Source organism: Lissotriton vulgaris, chromosome 8, assembly GCF_964263255.1.
Source record: "Lissotriton vulgaris chromosome 8, aLisVul1.2, whole genome shotgun sequence".
Classification (NCBI taxonomy): domain Eukaryota; kingdom Metazoa; phylum Chordata; class Amphibia; order Caudata; family Salamandridae; genus Lissotriton; species Lissotriton vulgaris.
Genome location: NC_141696.1, coordinates 734,962,699 through 734,988,463, shown reverse-complemented (window position 1 = coordinate 734,988,463; position 25,765 = coordinate 734,962,699). Strand labels below are relative to the sequence as shown.

The 25,765-nt window shown below is 43.5% G+C and overlaps 1 protein-coding gene across 1 annotated transcript in view; it reads right to left on the bottom strand.

Moving 5' to 3' along the window:
* XK (X-linked Kx blood group antigen, Kell and VPS13A binding protein) overlaps positions 1-25,765 on the bottom strand; it is a 97,913-nt gene that overhangs the window by 12,600 nt on the left and 59,548 nt on the right. The window lies entirely within an intron of this gene.

The following is a 25,765-nucleotide window of genomic DNA, read 5'->3' as shown; positions in this document are numbered from 1 at the left end:
AAGGGGAAATCTCAATTCCTTTTAATTGAACTACTTAACTGTAAATGTGTGCTACCATGCACCCAAAATCAGACCGTGGTGGGAAGAGCCGGGGATTATCGGAGCTCCAGGCTGGGAGTAGAACAGAGTCTATGCCAAAAACAGGAAGGAGCATGAAAGCAGCTCTGGAGGGTGCAGTAGGTGATTTGGACAGATACACGCAAGGGGACAAACACAAGGTGGATTCTAATAAAAAAGTCCCTCAAATGTTTGTAAATTCAAAAAGGATAAAGTAGGGAATACGAATGGCTCTAAAGAAAAAATGGTGCAAGCTGGGGCTGCAGCTGTAGTCACCCATATCACTGATGTCATCGACAACACAACTACGCCAGCTAATACCTCAATACACTTAAACCTTTTAGATAGAAGTAGTAGTAAGGCTTTATTTCGATTTAAAAAATATCTTAAAAGCACCGACATTAAGATTTTACAGTTAAAACACAATAAGAACACAGCTTGGGGCTCTTGAAATCCACTGAATTACAGCAAGCTTTCGCAATTATTCTAAAAGACAAATTTACACATTGCGGTACATTGATAATTCCCAAGAACAGTTGTACATTAAAAACTTTAAAATAAGAATTAAACATTTTCTTTCAGCCTTTTTGCTCTAATCATCCAAGCCCAGCTTAAGTATTTGGCCAGGCCAGTGGCACACAAGAGACTAGAGTTCGATGTGAGGATACGTAGTGCTACAACATAATCTCTAGTGCCCAGTGCTTTACACAGCGGTTTGAGCCAGTAACCCTTTGGAGCTTTGTAGGCCGGACAAGCAAACAAGAAGTGCGCCATGGACTCTACTCCTAGTGTACAACAAAGGCAGGCAGATGACTTTTGGAATTGGGTTTTCCAGCATGCAGTAAATTCTCTTATGGGTAGGGTATCAGTCCTAAATTTAAAATACAGTGCCCTGTCTAGGGGTTTATAGATGATATCTAGATATGGCTCAGTATACATAACGTCCTTTATCATCAGGAACCTATTGGTTATGCTTCCCATCTTAGGCTCACAATTGCGCTTCCTTGAAATCCAATTCCAAAAAAGGTTCTTGATTACTGATTTTGGTGGAGCTGATCTATTCTCCCATGATTCACTAAGACCTAGGTCAAATAGTAGGGACTTAACGTCTTGGAGCCATTTAATGTTTTGCCAGCCCATAGTAGACATCACCTCTACCAAGCCTTCTGCGTATTTGGCCAGCTCTGGGACCCGCCACAGCCGCGACCACAATAGAAGTGGGCGGAGTTTTGCCAGGTCAATAATGAAATGGCACCCAAGATCCAGCAATAGAGGCACCATAGGCGTGCTCTGTGGGAGTGCCATTAATTCCCTTAGGAATCTATTTTCAGATTTGGCCAGATGCTCCATATTGCTGGAGCCCCAGAGTTCTGCTCCATAATGGGCCGCGCTTACCCCCCTGGCCCTGTAAATGTCAATTACTGGACCAATAGGTCTAGTGGATGTAGAGCACGGTTCCTTTAACATGGCCCCCGTAACCCTCTTTTGGCCCAATAGCATCTTCTGCACATGGGGGTTCCACTTCATGGAATCCGAAAGTCGAGTTCCGAGATAGTCGAATTCCATGACCCTCTCGAGAGGCTCCAGATTTAAGACAGGGGGCTTACCCAGCTTTCTTGGCGGGTTCAATACCAGATATTTAGTCTTGCTGGTGTTTATCACAAGCCCCCTTGATGCGCAAAAGATCTGGAAGCTATCAAGGAGATTCTGGAGACCAACTGTAGATTTAGAAAGGAGAAGAGTTTTGTCTGCGAACAGGAGGGTTGGAATGCGCTCGCCCCCCAGGGATGGTGCGTCAGACTGGATCTTCATTAAGTGCTCCACCACTTCGTTCACATAAAGTGAAAATAGAGTGGGGGCAGGGACACATCCTTGGCGGACACCCCTGTCCACCGGGATTCTTCTGGTCTTTTGCCCCTGGGTACCCCACCTTACTTGGGCAAAGTTGCCATCGTGGAGATGCACCAGCAAGGACAGGATGTATGCTGGAATTCCCATCTCAGTTAGCACTCCCCAAAGACGTGCACGGGGCACCAAGTCAAAGGCCGTCTTGAGGTCTATAAATGCCAAGTAGAGGCTCCCCTTCCCCATGAGAACCATTTTCCAATAAATGAGTAATGGCCTGCTCAATCGTTCCTGTTCCAGATCTGAAGCCCGCCTGGCAGTCCGAGAGAATCCTGTTTTCCTCAGCCCATGACAAAATTCTCATAAGAATCACCTTCCCAATCACCTTCTGCGTGGTATCGATAAGGCTGATTGGGCGGTAATTCGCTGGGTCGCCCCTATCTCCTTTTTTGAAGATAGGGACGACCTCTGCCCCTTCCAGGACTCGGGGATGGGACCCCCATTATTGATGGAATTTAGAAGGGTAGAAATGATCTTTGCCCATTTGCGGGGATCAGAGCGGAGGAGGTCACCAGGAATGCCATCAGGCCCAGAAGCTTTCTGCGGGACAATTGCTTGAATTGCGTCCTCCACCTCCCTGTCCACGAAATATGTTCCAACCTCGTCCCTTAGAGTTGGCAAGCGGGTCTGGGGGGTTAGGGCAGGGTGTCCATTCTGGGAGCAAGAATATAGTTTTGAAAAGTGGTCAAACCAGGTTTCACCTACTATATTGCAGGTTATGGTCTCACTGGAGGATCTGTTCTTAGATCTAATAAGATTCCAGAAGCGGGCTGAATCTCTCTCCAGACTAGCCTCCTTAAGAGAGCCCCTGTACTCATTTTCCCAATTTCTTTTAGCCTCAATGACAGCCTGTTTGTATTCTTTGCGTGCCAGTTGGATGGATCTTTGGGACCTGCTTTTCACAGCTTTTATCACTGATGTTTTTGCATGCCGGCACTTGGATGTATACCATCCCTCATTAATAGTGGGCCTACAGAGTTTCCTCTGCGTAGGGCTTCTGTTTCGGACTAGGAATATATAACCTAGTGCTTTGATAGTTTCTTGGAATATATCTGTTGCCTCAGACGGGCCACATTGATCTAAATCTATTTCCTGCATTTTAACCTGAGCTGCAGAAGTTATAACCTCAATATTCTCCATTTTCCCTGGGTCCAGAATAATTTTGCACCATTTTAGGTGCCTACCACAGTTGGATGGGGTGACTTCCTTTGTGAGCATAAGTGGCACCCTTGCGTGTTCTTCAGCACCCTTCCAAAGCTCAATGAGAGGGGGTTATGGTCGCTATCAGTTGTTGAGCGTACCTCCATATCCACCAGGTAACGCCACAATTTTAGGTTGAGGAGGATATAATCAATCCTCGTGGTATGGTTTATCCTGTTATAGGTGCAAGCCCCAAACGGATCAGAGATGGTCCTACCATTTGCAGCTCGTAGACCAAATTCCGAAGTAAGCATATTCATCTGGATCGTCCGCTGCATCCACCTCCGAATCGGGTCAATTTGGAGAGCAGGTATACCTCTCCTAGCATCGTCCTCAGCTGTGCCGAGGATATCATCGGCTGCCAGGGGCTCAAAAGTACAATTAAAATCCCCAGCAACCAGGATATAAAACTCCTAAGTTGGCCTTCTAGTAGAGCAACAATGGGAGATGGGATACTGCCCTGAGTGCCGCGAGCGTACACGTTGAATACTTCGAGGGCTTTCTCTCTCCGACCTCCATATACTGTGACCCTAAGAATATCTGGTGAACTGCAGTGTATTTGCTTAAAAGTACATCCTAGTGAAATGCTCACCCAGACTAGGAGTCCACCAGATTGGCGACCTCTCCCTGTTTTTGAGGGTATAGCCGGCAGATGTAAGGCGGTATAATCCACTTTATAGTGAGGGACTAAACTCCAGGTTTCCTGGAAAATGCAAATGGAATGGGCATCGACTATAGCATTCCAATCCGGAAGATCAAGTTTCTATGAGATGCCCGCAATGTTCCAGGACAATACCTTAATCGGTCGGCCAGACACTACTATGCCCTCAGAGGTGCGAGGGTACTTTGGGGAAAGGCCAATGTCCACTGAACTGGGATACACTGGCTTGAGTTGCGAGCTAGTTTCTCCTTCGAGTGAAGGGGCTACAATCTCAATCATTGGTGCCTGCACTTGTAGGGAAGGGCTCTCTCCAGAGTCGTCTTCCAAGTATTCAAGGCTACCGGTGGATACTGTGGGGATGCTCAGCCCTCTCACAAGGTTGTCTCCCTCACCATAAATGGAATGACTAGGTAGGGTTAGGGGGACTGGGATAGGCCCGGGGATACAGGGATCATTGGTTTTACAAGTGGTATCAATAATAGCTACTGGGGTGCCCTGTTGTGACTGTAATACCCTATGTTCTTGAAACAGAACCCCTCCAGTTTCTGTGGCTGGAATGGCTAATGGGCAGGTATATACCTGTCAGTAGCCAAAATGAGCTCCATAAGCCCCTAAGAATTTATTCTGGGTACACGCTCGATATACAGAATGATTTGCATGGGCTAACTCTCTGGTGCTCCCAAGCCCAATTGGATGCTGGTGATTTCTATGTTCATTGAATGGCTCATAGAAATGACCCAGCGCAAAGGTTCCGATCCCACTACAACTGTGGTTGCTCTGCTGATTGCAGATATACCCAGATACCCGAGGGTCCCTAAAATTAACAAGAATGCAGTCGCCTGGAATGTCCTTAACCCTATTCCCGATCCAATCTACCCTCCTCACATACAAAATCTGACCATCCAGGTAGGCTTGAAGGGGTCTATTGCCATTCAACCAGTACATAGTTTTATTCTTCAGCTCGTGATAGGATTCAGTTTTCCCAGGCTCAAGCATTGGAACTCCGGTCTAAACCTTTTAGATGAAGAGGGGAGCCAGAAGGATTATGCATAACCCGACGAGGAAAAAAGATCTGACTCCAGATCAGTGTACCCCTGTGTCACAACAGAACATATTAGAGACAAGACATGGTGAAACAGGCTCAGATGTGCAAATGTGGAAATGTGGGGGTAATTTTGTGCTGTTGTGTTATCTTTTGTTTCCCGACAGGAAGAAGTTATTTTTCTCTTCCTCCAGTGAACACTGAAGAGCAAGGTTCCTGGTAGATATGTAACTCCGTTTAAGTACATTTTATTATGTTCTTCATATCACCAACCACAGTTAGCTGCAGTAGCGATTCAACATTATAGGTCCTGAAGAAAGCCGGGGTAGATCCCCTCAAGGCTGAAACATGTCGACCATTCTGCATAAGCGCTAGAGGGTAGTATAACTGTTAAACTACTCAGCGTGTTTTTAATTTTGACACCTAGACTTCTTTTTGAACATTTCCAGAGTCTTAGTAGTCAATTTTATTATTATTTATTTTTTCACAATCACTTGAGCACTGCACTTTATGAATTTATTTGAAGAACAAGATGGCTAGAGTTCTGACATTCAATCTCGGTAACTAACAGGCCGAGCAAGAGTCAGAGTGATCATCAACTCCCACATGATGAAATTCCACCACGAGGGTGGGCTGATGGGATTAACTCTAGCCTTTTGTGACTCAACGGCATTTACTTACACTCTTATTCCACTGCTGCACAGCCACTTGTATAGCGATACACCACCCAAAGACCTGGTCTGCTCCTTTGTGTTTTATATATTGTGAATTGGGGTATGAGTAGACAGGTCAGTAAATATTCCCCTTGACCCCCCCACACCTTTATGTTCTTGTAGTAACAGGCTCAGATACAGAATGTGTTCAAGACGTGCCTATATTGGATCTCTCCATGGAACATGATATGAAGGAAGGGGAGGATCTAGGAGGCGCAGCAAAGGCTGGTAAAGAGAGTGACTCGGGTGAAAAATTCTATTTGCTTTCAGAACCATCGGATACATCAGAGGACGAGCAAGATGAGCTGGAGGAGCAGGAAGGGGGGCCAAAATCTGGATCTCTGGAGGGGTCAGTAATTAGCTTGTGGAGCGAATCTAACACTTTAAATGTGGACCAAACAAGTTTGGATATTACTATGGTGGACAATGAACTGGCAACCAAAGAGAAGGAGAAGGTACCCCTCCCCGTGACAGCTAAGAGTCTGATGTGGGAGATTTCTCTACGTCCTGAAACCACCTCTCCTGGGACGGAAGCTGAGGATCAATCTATGGGTGCTGTTGGTGGCAAGTCGGAAGAAATCTCTCTTGCCACAATTTATCAATCCATAGTAGATCATAGACTTGAAACCTCAGAGTCAGAGCGGGCTAGAGTCACGCTTAAACAGCGACTCCTTCGCTGCAACGAGCAAACCCTGGAAAAACAATTTCCCGCCGCCATTTACGGCGAGGAAGCAAGGCCACGCCTACCTGAGGCCACGCCCACCCCCCTCAGCATAAATACGCGACTAGCAGCGTTGAAACTGACAGAACCTGAAAACTCCTGAGGCGGAAGCCGGGAGAACGCCGAAATTTTTAAAAATTATCACCACTGTATTTCTGTGTCACTTCACCAATATTGTATTTTAAAAAAAGCGCACTCACCCGGCAAACAGTCAGAGCGGGCTAGAGTCACGCTTAAACAGCGACTCCTTCGCTGCAACGAGCAAACCCTGGAAAAACAATTTCCCGCCGCCATTTACGGCGAGGAAGCAAGGCCACGCCTACCTGAGGCCACGCCCACCCCCCTCAGCATAAATACGCGACTAGCAGCGTTGAAACTGACAGAACCTGAAAACTCCTGAGGCGGAAGCCGGGAGAACGCCGACATTTTTAAAAATTATCACCACTGTATTTCTGTGTCACTTCACCAATATTGTATTTTAAAAAAAGCGCACTCACCCGGCAAAGAGTCAGAGCGGGCTAGAGTCACGCTTAAACAGCGACTCCTTCGCTGCAATGAGCAAACCCTGGAAAAACAATTTCCCGCCGCCATTTACGGCGAGGAAGCAAGGCCACGCCTACCTGAGGCCACGCCCACCCCCCCCTCCTTAGCCCCATAAAAAATGTGCAATCACCGGACGCGCAGCGGACGGGCGCAGCGGGCGCGCCGTCAGCGCGCCGAAGGCAAGCCCGTCTGGGCCCGTCCGGACCCGGACGGCCCTTGGCCCCGTTACTCTGCCAGGTGACCCTCAGGAGCGAGTGATGTATACAGCTGATACATTACGCGCCCTACGTCCTAAAACCATCCTGACCTGCTACCACACGGTTACTGCAGGTAAGGTCTTCTCGACCTGCTCATACTGCAATCCGACTCCCCCCCCTAAAACCACCATACCGGCTCTGAAAGCAGGACTCCTTAACTGCCGCTCCCTCCCGAAACACGCCACCGAAGTAAATCTCCTAATTCAAAATCAGGATCTTGACCTATTGTTCTTAACGGAGACATGGCTATCTGACTACACCGATCCGGATGTCGTCACAGCCCTCCCCACAGGTTATCTCTGTCAAGCGCTAAATAGACCTAAAGGGAGAGGAGGCGGGGTAGCCATAATCCACAGGGAACAATACGTCTGTAGGATGATTAACGCTGATATCGAGGACTGTGAGTGCGGCCAGTTCTCCATCCAAATCTCTCCAGCCCTCACCATGGCAGGGCTTCTGACCTATCGCCCCCCTGGGGCCCCAGGCAATTTCACCAACTCCATAGTTGAATCCATTTCCCAACTAGCCTCTTCCACCTCCAACTTCCTGTTATTAGGTGATCTGAATCTCCACTTCCTTGATCCGACGGATCGAGTAGCCTCGGACATTAGACACGACCTTACATATCTAAAGGTATGTCTGGTGAACAACGAGCCCACCCATGAGAAGGGCCATCTATTGGATCCCATCTTTACCAATATACCAACGATGACCACCAACCCTCCTGTGACCCTTCCATGGACTGACCATTTCCTGGTCCCGTTCTTCTGGGAAACTCCCATACCTAGTCACCTAACCCCTAAAATCCAGGTTACCGACCGCCAATGGCACAAACTGTCATCTGAGATATGGGCCCGTTCTCTTACAGATTCCACTCCCGAGCTTTCCTCTGACCCTAATGCGGCCGACAAACAATTCAGTGATTGGATCACGTCGTCTCTCGACACTTTACTTCCAAAAATCACTACTTTTAAACAGCCTAAAAGGATATCCCCTGCTTCATGGTACACTCCAGAGCTTAAAGCCCTACGGCAAGAGTGTAAAAAAACCGAACGCTCATGGAGACGCGATAAAACAGGAGCCAATAAAAATATCTACTCCATTTCTCTTCTAAATTACAAAACCGCTATCCGTAAAACCAAAAGCGTGTTTTTTCAGGAGAGAATAGAGAGAGCGGGTTGCTCCGGGAAGGAAGCATTTGCTATCCTTAAAGAGCTCTCAAAACCTCCAGAACAAGGACGGGGACCTCCCTCCGACCCCAAAGCCGACCAGGAGAAATGCCAACAATTGGCTAACTTCTTCCAGGACAAAATCCGACTAATCCTGGATTCAATTCCTCCCTTGAGCCCGAGGGGAGAAATCGCTCTCCCATGTCCGACTTCTTCTACTGGTCTGTCCACGTGGGGCCAGGTCACGATAGACGAAGTATGGACGACGCTCAACTCCTTGAAGAGCGGTTCCCCCAGAGATCCTGCTCCTCTTCGGATTCTTAAAGAGGTAGCCCCTTCTATCATCCCCTCCCTCACTCAGTTGATTAATACTTCACTTCAACAGGGAGTTGTGCCCCTGAGCTGGAAGAAGGCAGTGGTAAAGGCCTTACTGAAGAAACCCACTCTTGACCCTGAAAACCTGGCGAATTACCGGCCCATTTCCTTACTCCCAGGAGTAAGTAAGATCGCGGAAAAACTTGTCAACAAGAAACTCTCGCAGTTTCTAGAGGCCAATAACAAACTGAAAAATTCCCAGACGGGCTTCCGACCAGGACAGGGCACGGACATCGCCCTCCTGGCGGCGGTAGAGGAAGCCAGAACGCTGCTGGACGGGGGAGGATCAGTGGCAGTGATCCTCCTCGACCTTAGCGCAGCGTTCGATACCGTTGACCACCAACTCCTCATCGAAAGACTGGCAAGAGCTGGACTGGAAGGCACAGCCTTATCCTGGCTTTCATCCTTTCTGACACAACGATCTTATCAGATCTGGGAGAAGAACGCCCGCTCCTCCGAAATGCCCCTCCAATGTGGTGTGCCTCAGGGCTCCTCCCTGAGCCCCACATTATTTAATATCTATATGTCCACATTGGAGGAGGTTATCACCCCTTTCGGAGTGAGTGTCATCAGCTATGCTGACGACACACAATTAGTGGTGTCTCTGTCCCACCCTAAACAACAGAAAGCTGATCTCCTCAACTGCCTCACGCAGGTCCATCACTGGATGAATAGATCAGCGCTAAAACTAAACGGGACAAAAACCGAGGTCCTTTTACTCGGCTCAAACGGAACCTCACTTCCCCTGGACATGTGGCCAACCTGTCTAGGTCCTCCCCCAGACCCAAAGACAGAGGTGAAAAGTCTGGGTGTATGGATAGATTCTGAACTCTCATTCGCCCCGCAAGCAAAGAAGGTCGTAGGGACCTGCTTTGGTCTTCTAAAATCCTTGAGGAAAGTCCTGCCCCTTCTTCCTCCTAAATCGCAAAAATTACTAGTCCAAGGTCTTATTATATCAAGACTGGACTATAGTAATGCGATTTATCTGGGCGCACCGGAAGCGACACTGAATAAACTGCAGAGAATTCAGAATACTGCTGCCCGGATTATTACCAACACCCCGGCCAGATCATCGGCCAAACCTGCCCTCAAACTCCTTCACTGGCTCCCCATAAGGGAGAGAATTAAATTTAAAGCCTTGTGTCTGGTGCACAAAACTTTGAACAACCAAGGCCCCCCAGTTCTCCGCAATTTTATCACCCCTTACACAGCCACTAGATCCCTCCGTTCCAACGCAGAAAATCTCATCAACGCCCCAAGATTTAGGAAAGCTCGTTCAGGAGGAAGACGGTTCTCGGTACAAGCGGCCCGTCTTTGGAACTCCCTTACTCGTGATCTACGTCTCGAACCCCAATACCTGCGTTTTAGGAAGTTGTTAAAGACACATCTTTTTCCCTAGCTCCTATGTCCCCCCCCGTGAACTCAGCCTCGGTCCTCAGTCTTACTGTTCTAGGGTTCTCCAGCGCTGGGATACCTCCGGGTGACTATGCGCTTTACAAAAATAAATAATAATAATAATAATAATAATAATAATAATAATAACCTTACGGAAAAACACTGTCAGAATGATAGCAAACACCAGCAACGAATTTACAGACAGAATGAATGAGGTGGAGGGGCCAATATCGATTGTAGAAGATGACATGGCAGCACAAAAAACACCTTAAAAACTATGATCTCTCACAGAGACGATACTCATATGAAATTGGTCGACCTAGAGAATCTATTATGCCGCAATAATCTCAGAATATTAGGTATCCCGAAGGTATTGAAGGGACAGATGTCTGTAAATTTATGATAAATCTTTTCACAGAAGCCTTCCTAGACTTAACAATGTGGAACTTGTCCACTGAGAACCAGAGGGTCAAAGGTTCCCGTTTAAGCAATTGACTACTAAAAGAGGACAAACTGAGATTAAGCAGAGGGCCATCTTGATCTGTTTAAGCAACTTCTTAGCACGCCAGGCCCAGTATGATTTGGCCTGACCGGATAGGAAGCGGCAGGGAAAAGTGGTGCAGTTTTTTGTAAGACCTGACGTCTGTGATCACACCGTTGAAAAAAGATGGCAGCTGCGCCAGCTTATAACACCTTTCCAGAGCAAGAGCACACAGGCCCAGCTACACTAAAAGTAGTTAATAAAAGCCAATAATGCTTTTTTATGAATGAAATTCAAGCCAAAGAATGCCCAGATTCCATGTGAGAAGCTAGAAAATGAGGTCGTCAGAGACCACCGGGCATGATACTAAGCAGATAGACAAATGGTTTAAAAAAATTAAAAAAACACTAGGTATAAGAAGAAGGGGGGTACAGAGGCGCAAGTCTCTCCCGATCCTAGGGGCCATTGGCCCTGTAGTGTAGTGAGAAATGGGTGGGTGGGGGAGTGGGTAGAGGAGGGGGGTACAGGTTTGGGTGGGGGGTGGTGCTGGGTATGGGCATAGGTGGGGGTTTGGAAGGGTGCTGTGGGAGGCGGAGGGTTCGGGGGAGGGCAAGATAAGGGGGGCTAAAGGGGAGGATAAACAAAAAAAAGGAAATCAGAGGTATACACTTATAATGGAAAAAACAGCAATGAGCTGTTAGATCAGCAATGGCCAAGCCAGAGGGAAACTGACGTAAATTATGGGTAAATTCAGGCTATGCTTATCTAATGTTGGCGGTCTAAATGACAGAAAAAAAGAGAAAGGGTAAATGAGATACTTAGAACGCTGGACCCAGACGTGATATGTCTAAAAGAAACACATATCCCATGGTGCAATAAAGCTTTTCTTGAGATCAGGGGCTACTGTCTAGTGGCGTGCTCGTCCCGAACCACCAAGACCAGAGGGGTTGCTATATTTACCCGGCAACGTAATGGGTTGGTTGTGCGTTTAGCTGTAGATAAGTGGAGGTGCTGGGCCATAGTAGAACTGTCAATGGGGCTGACAGTTGTGAATGTTTATGGCTCTAATTTAGATGATGCGAGTATTTGGGACGAACTGGAAATAGAATTAGCTAATTGGCCCCAACGATTGATAGTGTGCAGTGATTTTAATATACATATAGATGTGGCTAATACCCGAAAACAGATCTATGTGGGGAGGAGGCCGCAATTTTATAGGGCAATCAGTGCACTCAAAACTAGACATGGCCTGTGTGATGTATGAGCAGAAAAACAACCAAAAGACCCCAGATTTACATATTTTTCCCATATGCATAGGAAATTTGTGAGATTGGATTACTTTTTAGCCTCTTATCTATTAATGGGCAATTTAGATATCATAACACTGCCTCAATTATATTCTGATCATAACCCTCTGGTTTTGGAAATAAAGGGGGCGCTGGCTGTCAGGCAGTGAACATCATGGACATTTGATAAAAAGTTATTGAACGATGAGGAATTTTTCATATATATCAAGCAATGGGCTCAGGAATTCTTTGATTGTAACAAATACAGTGCCTCCCATGAGATGGTATGGGATACTTTTAAGGCCACCTTGAGAGGGTTGAGATAATTGGATTTTTAGCTCGTACTCAGAAGCAACGAAAGATGCAGTTTGACCAGCTAATTAGTAAACTGTCGGAATTAGAGGCAGAACATGCCCAAATAATACATTTAGGGGGTCCGATAGTTTATTGGGCGAGTAAATGACTAAATTAGATCTGGCTAAATCAGAAATAATTTTATATTTTCAGAAGAAAGTGGCTCAAATGTTTCAAGCTTACCGGGGGGAACTATATGAATATGGGGAGACCATGGGCGGCTCCTGGCTTTAAGAACCAGGCAGAAAAGTGCCAGGAACAATATTTTAAAAATAAGGGACAGAAATAACCACAGTCGGATGAACTCTCGGAAGAACATGCAGGTATCGAAGATGAGAATCTTATGTTACCAAGGTTGGACGGGGAAGTAGCCCTGGAACTAGAACAGGAAATAACCATAGAAGAAGTGCAGGAAGCATTGGGGTCCCTTTCCCCGGGGAAAACCGCAGGCCTGGATAAGATCCCGGTGGAACTTTATAAAATGCTATCATCTCAAAAACTCCCTATCATGCAAGATTTATTCATGGCCATACAATATAGAGGGATCCCACCCATATCGTGGCAGGGTATGGATGTGGTTGTCTTTCTTAAGAAAGGCAAACCATCAGAAACGCCGTCCTCATACCACCCAATATCGCTTATGAATGCGGATGCGAAAGTAGACTCCAAAATATTGGCCACCCGATTACAAAAGACCATAGTTGCACTTATATCACCCTAGCAACACGGCTTTGTTCCCGGTAGAGGGACCACAGACCATACAAGACGTGTTATCTCAATATTGGATATAGCAGAGGTGGAGGATAAGGAGTTGGCTGTGGTCTTCCTGGACTCAGAAAAGGCCTTTGACCGAGATGGCCTGGCAATATCTATGGGGGAACTTAGTAGATAGAGGATTTTGTCCCCGTATTATGAGGGCTCTTCAGGCTATATATTACAAACCGTAAGCTCAGATTCAAATAATGGGGCACACTTCCAGGAGGGTGGAGATCGCCAGAGGCAAACGCCAAGGCTGCCCCTGCTCTCCCATTTTATTTGCATTTTATATGGATCCCTTCATTACATGTGTCCTGAATAACCAATTAAATAAACCGATTATAACACATGGCTATCACACAAAATTTCTCGCATACGCAGATGACATTGCAATAGTTACAGCAGAACCTCGAGAGGCTATCAAAGAGAATGAAAATATGGCAGAAAAATGTGGGGAGAAAACCGGATATCTTTTAAATAAAGCGAAAACACAAATTGTATGTTCCTCCTAATGTCGGCTACAAGATTCTTGAGTAACTAAGATAGCAGCGTATCTAGGAGTTAAAATAACAGCAAAAATAAATAGTCTCTGGGTGGTTAATATTGACCAAGTGTTGGATATAATAAATAGAGAGCTTAGACGTATGGATGATCTGCATCTTACATTAATCAGCAGAATCAATGTGATTAAAATGAAGGTATTCCCTAAGATTTTATATTTAGTACGGGCGTTACCGCTGGAATTAGCTGCTACCAAAATACATAAAATTGGGGGAATGCTCTCTAAATTCATAAGGGGTTATCAAAAGGTACGGCGTGCTTATAAATATTTGATGTTACCTAAAGAATGAGGCGGCTGGGGAGCCCCCAGTATTCAGTTATATTACTGGGCTATTGCCTTACAACAATTTGGAATTTTTTACTTTACTCAAAATGGAGAGGTGGGGCGGTCGAGAATACCTACTATTTCTCAGCTTGCAATCGGGGATGCTGCCGAGGGACTATTTCAGCGTCAAAGCGATCCTAACTATCATAAAAAACCTCAGTATAAATGTATTGAGAGTGCGCTAACCTGGAAAAAAGTGGATAAAATCTGCAAAATTAGCAGAAACAATAAGTATACATTACTTTGGCACTCTTATTTTTTGACACCATGAATTTACAATGGTATGGCAAAGAAGTGGGAGCAAGCGGGGATCTTAATATTGGCAGATCTTTATTCTAATGAAGAAAGAAATGCTTTTTTAGAATTAGCTCAAGGGTTTGATATACATAGGAACTAATGTTTTAGGTATTTGCAAATACAGAACCACATAAAAGGACTTCCTAAAGGGCTCATTACAATGGAGCCATTCCCTCTACTAAAGATTATGAAAAAAAATTAAGGATTTCTACCAAGAGCCATTAAACACGATACTAGATGATATGGCCAAAACAGAATCAAAATGGGTTGGCAAGCTCGGAAATTGTGGGGTGGATATAGACATGGTTTTAGAGATCGGGATAAACGTTTTTATGCCAGCTAATCTTAAAGCCCAACAATACAAAACTGTATATAATCTTTATTATACGCCAGCCAAACTATTCGGGTGGGGAAAAAGGCAGATGGATGAATGCCCAAGATCCCAGCTGGGCCCGGCAGATAGTATACACATGTTCTATTCTTGTGAAAAATTGGGTTTGCTAAAAGAGGGTATTGAAAAGTTTTGGTCTCAGTCACTGAATAAGGAGATAAAAATTACCCCAACTCTGATGCTCTCGGGTTATGACATTCAAATGAACTTAGATCCAACGGAGAGGGACTTTGTGTTTTTAACATTGGCAATAGCACGCTTGCTGGTTGCTACTGCATGGAAGGACAGAGAGTCCCCCTCATATTATCAATGGCTATATAGATTATTATATGTTGGACAGCAGCACATCTCTCTGTATAAATTTGAAGGATTTAAGGGCTATGAGAAAATACATGAATTTATGGGAACCTTTGCTAGCGTGAATGGAAAGAAATGATAGGCAAGGGATTGGATAAATATGTATAAGTGCAAAGATCAGGATATAAAGTAACAAAGACACATAAAATTTTAAAGTTTCCGTACATTGTCAATTAAGCTACTCTGGCCAGTACGATATGCAAAAAGCAAATGCTATAAGAATATAATGTATATATAACATGTCTGATTTCAATATAAAAAATTAATTTCGATGTGAGATGGATACTTAAAGACTAAAGTTACTTCTACCCTCTTTCTTTCAATTTTATTTTCTTAAGTTTTCAAATTGGCACATAAGAATAATAGAAGAAGAACAGATCCTGTGCACACGCTGATTAGATCGGTAATCCTGGTGTCAGGACGCAATGTTACACGCAAAATGGAAATATATGTCAAGGTTCAAAAAAAAGCACAAGGTTCGTGTACGTGAAGAAGTCTTTTATAAATCAATTGTTGATCAGTGCAGAAAATAATAGCCAGCCGACACGTGATTCGTCACACCGTGAAGGAGATGTGACTCATCAGGGCTGATATGCTGGTGGGAAAATTAGGGTCGTCATGGCGGGCTCCGGTGTGAAGTTGGCCACGTAGTGCAACAGAGGTTGATAGGGTGAACACCTCGTTCATCAACAGGGGAGTGGAAGTAAAGGATGGGTGCGTCCAAAACATCCCTAGGGTACTAGGAACAGAAGGGGGAATGCAACTGGTCAGTTCGTCCAGAGAGCAAGGTCCGGATAATGGTTATCTTACCGTTCAGCCAAATGCTAAGAGTAACACGCATCGTATCTGACCCCCGACACCAGAACCTCTCAAATCAAAATCATGGCATCAAGATTTCTCAACAGAGGTTATCCTGAGGGAGTAATCAATGAAGCAATCAAAAGAACATCTTCAATCTCCCGTCCAGAAGCTCTCAAAAGCGCTATTAAGATTGACAATCAAAGAATTGCCCTAGTTTCTAGATACTCGACATCCAGCAAACCTTTCAAGAACATCATCTTAAAACATTGGCGCATCTTATCTTCTGAACCAGACTTTGGGGACCTATACAAGGAACCTCCGATCTTCGCTTACACCCGCCCTATGAACATTAAAGAGATTCTGTTAAAAACCACCGTGCCCCCTGGGAAACATACGGGCACACGCCCCTGCCACCACTGCAATAACTGTAACAACATAATCCGAGGAAGCAGCATCAATCACCCCATGAGAGGGTTCAACATCAAATTGAATGTAGATGCCACATGTGATTCCGCAAATCTCATATATCTTCTCAAATGTCCTTGTGGAAAAATCTATGTTGGAAAAACTACTAGAAAAATAAAAACACGTTTGAACGAGCACAAGTCCAACATCCGCACGAGAAACATTAAATCTAGCGTAGCTACTCACTTCAACGAAGCCAATCACAATGTAGCTCAACTTAAATTCTTGGTTCTTGAAACTGTCCCAATCATAGAGGGAAGAGATGTCAACAGGACACTCCTACAAAGGGAGATGTCATGGATTTACAGACTTCAATCACTGAAACCTTTTGGTCTCAATGACCGGACTGAACTAAGTTGTTATTTATAGTACCCCAGGGTACTTTGTTGATACATTGTATCTCTATTCTGCTTGTTATGTTTATACTGTGAATACACTGTGTCACCTTTCGTGCTTACACTACACTCTAAGATGGCCGACCTTTCCGCCTCCACCTTCCCAGTCCTTCGTCAGTTTCCCCATTCTTTAATCTTCCCCCAGAACTCCGCGTTCACTACGCGAAGTTCCCAGATCCTGCACTCAGTCTCTGAACACCTACTTTCAACGCCGCAAGTAAGTCATTCTTTGAAGCTCCTGTTAACCATGGAGTCTTCACAATAGTAATTCGTAATCTAATGGCACCTTTCCATTATGTTTCCTCAGAGCCAACATTGAACAGTAAACGTTCACGTAAGCCCCGTTTTGTACGAGCAATCGCTCCTTTTCACCCTTTTCTTTCACCTTCCGCCACCCTTTTTAAACCCGGCGGCTCGCCGCCTCTCCCGGTCCTTCTCCAACCCGCACTCTGAACTTTACCCTTCACATCACGCATGGATTCAGTTTCACCTTGGGTTACACACTCCGTTGAAATCTGACCGCACATGGTAACACACTCGCATAAAGGTGGACGCACACGGTTGATTCAAGCATGATTTAATGATCATTGTAATGTATTTTATTTTATTATATTCATGGTACCTCTTTTGATTCGAGTTCATATTTTGTTCATCTTTGCAGCGCTCCTTGAGAAAGGACTCTTCGAGTCCGAAATGCATTGGAGCATTTCTGATTAATTTTGGCCCATGTTGACAAAAATATACAACGTGATATTCTACATGAAGAATATATAAACTTGGAAATGATATATTTCAAATAAATATAACAGCAACTTCAACTAACTTTCTTTGAACGTTTTATTGAACCACTGGAGTCTGTTACTCATAACGAACCACACAAGTGTGCCCGACTGCAGGGATGCGCCTACGCCTCTGTAGCGCACTCAACCTTGTAAACACTTGGACGCATTAGGACAGTTGCGTCACCTGCGGGAGCACCTTCATCTTCCTTAAATCTACAACCAACAACTTGTTCAAATATTATCTCAAAACACACGCTGGGCGCCGTGCCAACTCCTTTATTTATTAAGCTAAACTTGCCACGCTCTGCCATTCTCAAACGCAGGGATGCACCGTATTTACAAACGTATGGTGCACCCTTGCATTTTCCCCAGCGCTGGTGCAAAATTAAGCTGCCTAGTGCCAACGCAGGCACCCTTGCACCATAATGCAAGGGTGCCTGCATTGGAGGAATGATTGTTTATGTGCAGGAAGGTGTCCCATTCTGCACATAAACAATCACAAATGGGGATCCTTGCTTTGCCTTGTTAAGACCAGATTTACCATGAGTGAACTGAGTAGAATACATTGGACACCCTGCCTGGAGCGCAGAGGTGTCGACAAGCGTTTTAAATCTGCTGAGAAGAGCATGATTTGTAGTTTGTTATAATGATTACTGGAAGTTTATCTTTGAGAACCTCAGTTGAGGTCCATCATTAAGGATTATCGACCAGTCAGTAGAGTGGTTGTCAACTTAAGGTCATCAGCTAATTCGCCCCTGACGAAGGGACAGGCAGTCCCGAAATGCATTGGGCTGGATTTTCTTTATAATTTCGTATGATTTCTCAAGTACATTATGTATATTTGCATTTGATATTGATAATGATCAACTGAAGTGATTGATATGAAGTGAACTCAGCAAAATATTGAAAATTCACCCAATGAACAGTAAATTGTATGCTAAACGCAACAGAAAACATTACTTTTATTGGGTTTATTTTTGGTAAAAATTGTGTATATTGTTGTATTTCACCCCTGAGTTGTGCATGGTTGAGTCCAGGTTGCCTACACAGGGACCTGGCCACTTTTTGACTTTAATTAGAGCCATATGCTAATATTAGTTGTCTTTTTGGTCTCTTCTTTAAGTGTGAGATATTTTGGCTAACTTGCATCAATGTAAACTTTGTTCTTCTCTTTTGTTGATATAACCAATAATATTAATATTTTCCATAGCAACCCAAATGTAGGTTCATGGTTGCTGTGGATCATGCAGATGAGCATCTGTATATTGAAATGTTGGTGTCAAATTATGACTTCCTTTAGTATTTGTTGGCGTAATACTCTTTGAGACACTCAGAAATTACTTTAAATACGTAATTGAAGGTTCCTGCACTACTGGAGGCAATTATTAAATTCCAGATATTTCAGGTGGCTGTTGTTGTTTGTGCTTGAATTGGAGTTAGTATCCGGACATAAGAAGAGCACACTTTTGCTCTTAGCTGCCCACAGGTATGGTACAACAGTGCTCCCTCAGGCATAAAAATGACAAGATCCATTTACATAAGAGAACTATGTTGCAGTCTGCATTCATATGGATATAAAACTGCAAATGTCAATGTAATCTTATCCTGATAGAATATTACCACGATAACAGTACCGCAATGTATAAATGCTAAACCCAAGGTTACCATTAAAGTTGCAGACAAAGTTCATGAAGAGCTATTTAATGTGACGTCACAACAAGTTATTCCACATTCATTGTGCCAGTTTTACAAGAGATAATATCACACATAAACCATACCATCAGCAGTGAACCAAACTAAATACACAGATGGGAGCAATGAACGTGCTGAGACAATTCCACAATCTAATTCAGGCCTTTCCTAAGCCCTTCACATATCCCGTTAATTGTCACCCTCAGACCTCAAAATATATTCAAGTCCGCTTTCTGCTCTGTCAGCATTTGCCTTACCCTTCCTTGCGCTGTTCCCCTCTTTCCTCAAATGTTGTACTTCCCTCACACATATCATTCACTTTTATCCCTGTTTCTTTCTTCCTATCAGTTACTTTGTCTACTTTGATTATATTTCCCTGTTCACTTTATTTATGTTGCATTTCTCTTTTGTCACCTTCAATCACTTCATTTTTTCAATCACCCCTTCTTCTTCACAATATCAATTTTTAAATATTTTCCTGTCACAATATTTTATCCAGAATACTGACTACCAAGTATACATTGGAAGAATAGATTTACTATTCTCGCTCCACATCTATGTACCTTGACAGCATGACTATCTTCAGGGTGCACAGCTGTGGAGTTAAAAAAAAGAAGAAAAAGAAATGTATACCTCACTACCTACCTTCACAACATTTTGGTAGTCAATATTTGTTGGAAGCTGGCTCTCTATATAGTGTACTACAAAGAAGTAAACTGTGCAGAGAGTCCAGTGGGTCCCCAATTCGTTTACAGAGGCTAAAATAGATAATACTAACGCTCTCTATTGTGGTAGTGTGGGTGAGCAGTTGGGTGTATCAGAGGGTAGTGCTAAGTATTTGTTGTACTCACAGAGGCAATTAATGGGGTACGCATTCAAAGAATAAATCTGAGACCAATTTAGAAAAATCATACCTCTTTTTAGATATATTTCAAACTCAAGAACTTCATTCAAAGGTAAGTACAGTTTTCTATAGAAATAGTCATAGGTAAGTAAAGCATTTTAAACCTGTGCGGTTTTACGCACAATGCAATCCAAAGGGAGGAAAAGTCAAAGATGCATAAAGGTAGGTACAGTCGGTTTCAGGCGTTCATCTTCTGGGTTCGGAATAGTGGTGGACCAAGATCTAAGTGCTACCAGTAGTTCTTTAGGAACAGTCCAGATTCTACAGGGAGCAGGGTGCTGGTGAGGCTGGTAGCTGGCGTGCTTGGTCCTGGTGCAGTGAGAATCCGGGCTGAACTCTCACTGTTAGTGTTTGGTGGAGGGTGTCTGGTACCCTGAGGGCTGGTGCTGCCTTGCTTTGGTTAGTCCGGTGACTTCACACTTGATGGGGAGACACATCTGACCTTCCAGAGCTCAAGTACCTTCTCCTGGTTATCTGTGGCGCCGGTCAGGCCGGTAAGCTGCAACACGGTGGACGTTGGTGACTGGGGACTGCAGGGGAGTAGCTCCTCTGCTCCAACTGAGACGGTGGTTTTACATGTGCTGGCAGGCTACCCAAGGCTTTGGTAGTTCTTCAGCTTGCAGGATTAGTCACTCTGTAGCAATTGTTGGGAGAGGTCTGAGAACGACAGGGTTTTGAACCAAAGTCAAAAATTCTGCTGGAGTTCTTGCCAGGCAGTGACACTTCTTCATTCGTCTTCTGTTGATCCGTCAAATCTGAGTCCTTGGGTTCAGGTGTGCCACCTAAATACTCAAATCATGGGCATTTGCAGGGAGTGACAGGTAGTAGCCAATGGGCTGTCTACCTTTAGGGTGTCTAAACTCTCTGTAGGACCACTGCCTGTGGGAATTGGGCATAACCCTGACCTTAGAAGGCTAATTCTATCCAAAACAACATGGAGGAATCTGAAAAGTGGGGTCCACATCAGCTGCCTACCTGGGTTAGTGCTGGCTGAATATGAGCACCCCTTCTAATCTTAATAATTTTACTGCCTGTCATGCTGCCAAAAAGTGGGGTCAGGACAGGGAGATGGACACCTCCACTATCTGGAGAGGCATGGGGTTGCATAATAAAAGCGGCAGGGCCTTTGACGCTTCCTACTTCGGAATGCCTATCCTGCTAGGAGGAGATGTGAACACCTCCGCCCAGAGCAGACTTTGTTCCTGTCATCCGCGAGCAAAGGTTCTCACCTTAGGAGGTCAGAAACCTGTCTATGGTGGCTGGCTGGTCAAGAACAGTCTGTCAACACACTAGTAGTATGTATGTTTTCAAGGGGTACCTCTCAAGAGCCCTCTGGGTGAAATTAATAATAAATCCAGCACTGGCATCATTGTGAGTTTATTAAGTCAAGGTGTCTGGTACCAAACACCTTGGGGTACAGTGAAGCCAAACACTTTGGGGTACAGTGAAGCCATCATGTTGCTTGGGAACTGGTAATGACGAGTGTCCAGCCCATGTACTTGTTATGGCTTCTCTGTGCACTGGCATCACCTAAGGGTGAAAGTAGGTATTACAAGGACATATCCACTCTCACAGATATGCTCACACATGTGAATAGTGCACCCTGCCTTAGAGCTGCAAGGCCTGCCTTGTGGATGCCTTGCCTATATCACATGTAGTGCTGGCAGGTATGGCACACAAGGTTGTAAGCCATGTTGACCCTTCGGTTTTCTGTGCACCAAGATACGCAGGCTGGAATGGCAGGTTACATTAGCTTGGTGAGGGGTCCCTCAGGGTGGCACAAGTCATGCTGCAGCCCTTAGGGACCCACTTTAGTTCCAAATCTTAGGTACCAGGGGTTCCACTTACTAGGGACTTACAGGGATCCTAAAGGCATGCCAATTATGGAGCAATCATACAGTTTAAGGAAAGAACACTGGTACTGGGAACCCTGTTAGCAGGAATCCAGTAAACTCTCAAAGTTGCAACAGATATCAGGCTAAAAGTGTGTGGGGGGTAACCATGTCAAAGGGGCACTTTTCTACAGTTTTCTTGATCCAATATTGTGACAACTTCGATAGTTTAGCACTCAAAATTAAGACATACATCCCTTCTTCGCTGTCATGTTTTTTTTATCCTTCTCCCCTTTCTTCACATTTTCTAATGCATCCCAATTTTCTGCTCATCCATTGATGACGTTGACTTTACCACAATGACTTTCCCATGCTGATTCATACACATAATTAGCTCTGTCACATGTGGTGTTGTTTTTCATTAAAATGTTGTTCTCCAGCAGAGAATTAGATGTAGCTGAACTGGTGGTTCTTTCAACAAGTACCCCTGTCCATATTAGAGGGGAACCAGTAGTCACTGACCCAGCTATGGGGAGGCTGTTGGTTGTTCCAGCAAGCCATAGTGCAGGGGCCCGGTCTGCTCCATCCGAAACACCAGGGAGAGATGATGGCTGACCATCTTGCAAATTTATACGTCAACTCCTACAGACCTTCCATCCCTCCCAGGGTATGACTGTATTCCTCTACAAGAACCCCTGTGCTTGGCACACAAGAAGTTGATTCATTGCAGCAGGGTTAAGCCCATTCTAGGTTTCCTGTATCTTCAAGCACTACCTTATGCCTGACTTTGGGCACACCGTGGGAGTTTTACAGTTGCCTTTGTGACTGCAATCTACAATTAGTCCAGAGAACTTTCCTCAAATTCTAAAACCAATTTGGACGCCTGTGCAGGCCTGTTCCTAGGTCTGCCATTTAATATTCCAAACCACTTGGGATAAATGACCATGTGGCTGTCCCAAGCCTGTGACTTGTTGTTTCCGTTCCCCGTTGTGGATTGTACAATTTGTATTGATTCTGCTGAGTTCATTGTCATGGCTGATTCTGGCTCACCAATTACCATTTTGGCAGGCCAACCAGTACTTAATTTGTGGCATAATTTTATTTTGCATCCATCCGAAGTAAGTCCTAAAGGGTATTGTATGTAGTTTAAATATTTTCAATATGTTTTATATTTTTATATTATAATTGTAAGATGAAATGTGTTTTCATATTACATTTTAATTGATCTATAGTTAATATAATTTTAATTTTTAATAATTATAAATATTTTTATTTTGCTATGTGTTAAAATATTTTTCTAAGCTTAGTAATTGGAATGATATATCTTACCTCTCCCAAGTACATTTGTCCTACTGCAGCTCAGACTGGAGTGGGAATATTGACATTCACAGCTCCAAAGTCCAACGTTTTCCCACTTTTGCTTAAGTTGTGGTGGGAATGGTGATATAACCACTCAAAAGTACAACACTTTCCCTGCTTTTTCTGAGTGCAGATATTGAAATTCACCCTTCCAAAGTCCAACCCGTTCCCTGTTGCTGTTTAGATTGGAGTGGGTATAGTAAATGTAACCACTCAAAAGTCCAAAACTTTTTCTGGTGTTGTTTTGTTAGATTATTTAGTAATTAATTTATGTTTCTTTATTTAATGTTTCAATGATTTTTTAAATCCATTGTAAGTTTTGTTTTTGAATCACATGTGATTGGTGTTACTGGTTTAAAAATTAAGTTTGATGTATATTAAATATATATATATATATATATGTATAAATATATATGTTTAATTTAAAAAACTTAATGTTGTTTTTCACATTTGTTTATTTTTTTATATTTTAAAGCATAAATATTTATATATGCAATTTTATGAATTTAAAATTTTCATTTACATTAATATTTAAAATTATTGCTAATTATAATAATATTTTGTACTTACATATTTTAAATACATTACAAATACCATTTATATATACTTATTCCAAAATGCTTACCTTTTTATGACATTATTCTTTTGAAATATATTTTTGACACACGATTTTGATAGGTTACAACAAAGTGTGTAAAAACAATATTTTTGTTGACATTATTTTTGACATAATATTCTTGTGGAAAGATAGTTTTATTCCGAATAGTTTTGCATACAAGTGTGCCATGCTCTATGCTGAAATGTTGCCTGACCTTGCCTGGACATTCTGTTTGCAGGTATGACTGGCCCTCCTTAGGCACTATTCCAACGCCACTGACAGGTCAAGTGCACCAACCCATCTACATTTAGCTTCCTCTCACAAAAAAAGCCACAGCCTGCTGCACTGTCAAATGATCCTCCACACCATAATTCCAAATATCCAGCAGTGCGCAGGACACCTAATCACAGGACTATCACTCATCGACAAATCTGTTGTGCCTATGTCCGTTTGGGATAGATGAGACACATAGGTTTTGTTATAAACAAGAAGATTTTTTGAACGATGACAAGCACCCTCACTGATGGTTTGCATCTGACAGCTTCAGCACTCAGCCAGTAACTCTCAGTCACCCACATCCACAAGCTTGTCAATAATTGGATCTTCCTCTACAGGACCAAGGCTATTCCGACTCCTACACTCCAGCCTTGAAAGTGTCCCAGACTGTGTGCCTACATGGACGAAACATTGGTTAGCGGTCTGATATTCTTCTTCTCTTTGATAGGCTATAAGAAGCATAGTTCTTCAACAATTCATAATCACATGAATACTTTTGTGGGCTGTGTACAAAAATAGTCAAACAGCTGACACAGTGCTAAAGAATATAAACCAATGATGACCACTAATTATATTAACTTTCTACCTATGTTCCTTTGGGCTGCTAATTAACACATGCACTAATTGGCACAAGTGTTATGCTTGAATATGGGTGTTGGCATCCCCCTCACACATATTATAAAATTAATTTTGGGTTGTTGATGGAAAAACAATAATACAGAAGTGGTGGACTATTATTATTAAGTTGAATTACACTTCAATGCTATTTTTAAGAAAGTTCTGCTGATGAGAATGCTATGAGAATTGTATTGGAACGTTGGCAGGCAGATAAACATGAGAGGCATGTTCTGCTGATTAAAGTGTATCAGTAGCTGCTTATCTGCAATTTTTTGAGGGAGAGTTGTGGTTTGATTTGCTCACCACCAGTTCCGTGAAGAAACTTTTTAAGCTGTTCATCATGAAGTCAAAGTCAACCACAGGTCTGGGCCATGGACTTATCTGCCAATAGTGACAGCCAGATCCTGGTAGCAATCTTATGTCAATCATAATTTGATCACGTATTGGGGAAGCATGGTTTTGTCTAAAAAGCAACTGTCGCTATTTGCATTTTGAAGTACAGCTAGCCAATGATAAATATGTCATCATTTGGTGTCGGGGTCTATCCATCATCTGCAATATGATTTATACTTTGCATTACAATAAACTCTGATCCTGACAACATGCTAGGAAAAGGTAGAAGGTAGAAGAGACTTTTAGAATGAGGTTTCAAAGAGATCCCTTGGAGAACCCCTTAGAACTGATCACAGTTGCCATGTTCATTAAGCACATTAACATCACTGTAGCAGGCCAGAGACTGCATTTATCAAGCATATGAGCAACTTCTCAATATGGCTTTATGCACCATACCCAATCTTATGGCAAAAGCTGTGCCTCTTAACACAAACTGTGAGGATTCCTAACATAAAGGAAATGGCAAATGTGTCATTGAAAGACATATTACCATGGTTGTCATGGTCATACTACCCTGCTCCTACACCACAATTAATTATTTGTTTAAATAATTAATCACACAATAAATGTTGGGGTTTTGGAATAGAGGGCCCACAATCTTCCATTGTCAGGTGATATTTTTGTAGATTACTAGCTGTTGAATAGAGACTAGTGTAGAGCTGTTTAATCTTACACAAGACAATTTTCGCCTAACCCAACTCTTCCATTGGGAGGACTCTAGCACCATGAAAGAAGTGGCAAGTAGGGAACAAGACTCAATTAGAATTCCTATTTTTTACAAAAAGGAATATATTTAATCTGTAT